The sequence below is a fragment of the Triticum urartu genome, chromosome 7, assembly GCF_003073215.2.
Source record: "Triticum urartu cultivar G1812 chromosome 7, Tu2.1, whole genome shotgun sequence".
Taxonomy (NCBI): domain Eukaryota; kingdom Viridiplantae; phylum Streptophyta; class Magnoliopsida; order Poales; family Poaceae; genus Triticum; species Triticum urartu.
The window spans coordinates 25139511-25143101 of record NC_053028.1 but is presented as its reverse complement, the minus strand read 5'-3'; the positions used below and the strand labels follow the sequence as shown (position 1 = coordinate 25143101).

General features: G+C 42.6%; 1 long non-coding RNA gene across 1 annotated transcript; it reads left to right on the top strand.

Moving 5' to 3' along the window:
* Positions 1 to 1198: 1198 nt before the first annotated feature.
* LOC125522235 lies at positions 1199 to 2675 on the top strand. Its single transcript, XR_007289701.1, has 2 exons — positions 1199 to 1505; positions 2411 to 2675. It is a non-coding gene; the product is annotated as an uncharacterized LOC125522235 (long non-coding RNA).
* The last annotated feature ends 916 nt before the right edge of the window (positions 2676 to 3591 follow it).

Genomic DNA, 3591 nt, shown 5'->3' with positions numbered 1-3591 from the left:
GTAGTGATTTGATTATGTAGTGATGTGATTAACTCTTACCTTCTTACCTCCCATATGAAAAGAGGAGATAAGAGGGAGCATGTTAAAATTACTCAAGAAAGATAAAGAAGAGGCACAAGAAGAAACAAAGATATCTGACACAACCAACGACTTGCAACAGACCAGCAGCAACACACTAGTTCTGCTTGCTTTGTTTCTCTAAACATTTACATCAATATTTGTACGGGACAACAGGCATGTGTACACAATGACTGATTCAGCTTAGAAAAACTGCACATGATTTAGACTTGTTCTACGTCAGCCACAAATAACACATAAATTTCAACATAGTGTGGTGTGTAAGAGACTGATTCAACGGATGCTTCTGAAAAAAATGCGCATGACTTTGACTTTATTGACGACTGGTCATTTTGATCATTCGTGTCGCAAGCTCAACTACACACACCCATGAATTTCAACGGTTGGTTTTGGAAAATTGCGTAGGATTTGGATTTTACTTGATTCGCTTTGGTCAGTCTCCAAACCACATCCACATCAATGAAAACGTTCAACAATTAGAGCATTTCTGCGTGCTCCCTGTCTTTGTGATCAGCTTTTTGGAAGCGTCCACGATAGAATATATGAGGATGCCCGGGGGTTATTTCTGAAACAAACAATGAATTGGTTTTCTTGATCCAAGGACCCAAACAAACAAGAACCATAAGTATTTATTTCTACAATACTTTATTGGCTCATGGTTCGGACCAATGGTCTAAATAGTTTCACTTGATAGTTGATATATACGTTTTTTAGAAAAGAGAAATCATACAAATGATTTTATGGCCAAGAACATTTTTACGAGGTAAATAAAGGCATGCAGTCAAGTTATTAAAGTGAGAGTATTTGCACGTGAATATATTGCTCAAAAGTATTACAAGACCAGGCTCCTAACCACCTTTTAAAGAGATTATTTGCCGACATACAAAGATTGTGGCCATAGCCTGCTAAAGTGGAACTGATCCACCCTAGTCCAATCGTGCTCCGAAGTGACTCCCGGACGCCGGCATGGATTGCCGAGTCAGAGACGAATGTGTTTGTTTGGGTAGCCGGAGTCATCACGAGAGGTGAGTACACCACAGCACCGACACCGTGCGGTGATGAAACCATAAGTATATGCTTTGAAGGGTGATGGCGCTTAGGGGTTACAGTGTAGGGAGAAAGCGCCTCCGCAAAAGGACCATGTGGCTAAATCAACCATAAATGCCGAACTACATTGCCCGGAGCGAGGGCTCCACAAAGGACCACGAGGCGTGGCATCCATGATCATTGGACTTCTGTGTAAAAGTTAATCTGATGCTACTATTTAAGCAAAGACCGACACCTTGAATCCCTCATTGAGTGCCTCAGCATATACTTCTTTTGAGCTCTGATTTTGAAGATGTCGACAAGCAGGAAGCAATGTTCTATCGCGGTGTTGCTGCTGCTAGTGCTCGTCCAACTCATCGGTGCTCTCGCTCGACCTCCATGTAAGCAAGCCTCTTAAGTGCATGACTTTTCTACAACTCTTTGTAATGTAGATATTGAGTTACAGAACCATGTTTCGTTGTGTAGCTACATAGTTACAAGGGTCAGTCCACTCACCTCAGTAGATATTATTAACCTTGCTAATGTGAAGCTACATCATCTAGGCATCCTCTCTATGTATGCTTTGAGTAATTAAAAAGTCCTTTCGCCGAGAAAGCCACTCTCTCAACTAGCATCCAGGAGGGTATCAGAACTTGAGATTTTGAACCGTGAGCTGATCTGCCTTGCAGATTTAAATCTGTACCAGCCAAAGTAGTATATGTACCTCGCAGATTTCACACATTCCTGTTTAGGCTTGGTGGTGGCCTGCTGCACTTGCTGTGCTGCGCCCACACCACCTTCATGTAATATGACTACTGTCATCCGGGTTTTTGCCCCGTTTTGAATGCATAAGGTAGATCATGATCTACCTTTTCCTTAAAAAAAGTAGTATATGTAAACCCTGGCCCTTTCTAGGCGTATCAAGACCAAAATTCAGTTGAGACGGCACCATATCAAATAGAAGCAATTAGCCATTTCATGGATGCGCACAAAACATATTTAAATTGAGCTGAGTTTGCCGGAAAGTTGGCCGTGAACATACTTAAATATATAATATATCCTTCCAGTTTGAAAAAATAAAATAATATACTGAACTTACTTCAGTTCAAAAGTAAGTTCCAAAAAGGTCTTGTTTTCTTTGTTCAGCTTCTCCAGACAACTGTGAGATAAAAAAAACTATTACCTCACTAACCGAGAAGATCAACGTAGATTCTTTTTAATATTTTCACAAGGTTGGTTGATCAACATAATTCAGATATATGTGACCAGTTGTCTTACTACTCTTTTCACTTGGATCCATGTGCAGGCGATTATCTTCGTCCAGGAACCTGTCACTATAACAAACCATGAGGTGAAGCTGGAAAATTGTGTGGATGCTGCTTCGTTGGGTTATATTGCCTTATTGGATTATTCGGTTTCTTTATAGAAATATCCGTACTGTTCAGTTTGTTGGCAATCTAAAATATGTAAAGTTTAAAATCTCTCTAGGGTGCTTTTTGACGGAATTCTGAATCCATTGTTAATTTTGGTGACCAGTATTTCCTAGTACAAACGTTTACTTCTATGGGACACTAATGCATGTGCGACACATTGATTTACCTTGGGAAAATTATATACTTCACATGATTTAAACTTTGTTTAGGTGTTCAGCAGCAACTACAAACGAACAACAACACACTAATTTCAACACGATATGATGTATCAGATACCGAGTCAATGGATGCTATTGGAATATTGCATATGACTTGGACTTAGCTCTGTTCACTGACGATTGGTCTTTGCACCAGACTCGCAAATTTAATTGGTTGGTTTTGGCAAGTTCTACACGAATTTCACTTTATTTTATGCACTGAAGATTGGTCATCTCGGTTACTCGGTTTCCATATCACATCCACATCAGCGACTGGCATAAACATAGTTAGTTTGACCAGCTGTTCCCCGCAAAAAAATTTTTGACCAGCTGTTGTATTACCGCCTCAAGCGTTCGGCAATTGTAGCATCTCTAGGGGCATGTTTGGTTGCCTGCACCTCTTAGTTGGTTGTCCATCCCGGCACATCTTCGACTTCAGTGCACTAATGGAAATGCTTCGAGTTCGGCGTCATTGTTGCTTCGGTCCCGGTGACTTGAATCTGTGTTGCCCTCCAGATCTTGGCTAGCTCGGGCCTCCGGTCACCGTCACATCACCCGCCCCCCAACCGCCCACCGCAGTGCCCCGTCTATAACTCCGCCGCTCCATTGGTTGTGCGTCCAGCATCGCCCGGTGCCTCTTCCATGGCGGGTGTGGCTCCTCTTCCTGTGGTCGTGGTTCTGACCTATGCCTGAGTTCCTCTTCTCTGAGTTGTGCTCCGGCGGCTTGGGATTGCTCAGACTTTGGCCAGGGCGAAATCCATGCATACTATGTTTCCAGCGACGACACCAGTGGGTGTCATCCCTTCTTGGAGACGCTCTCATGGCCGTTATTCGGGCCCATCTTCAAGCATCAGGGG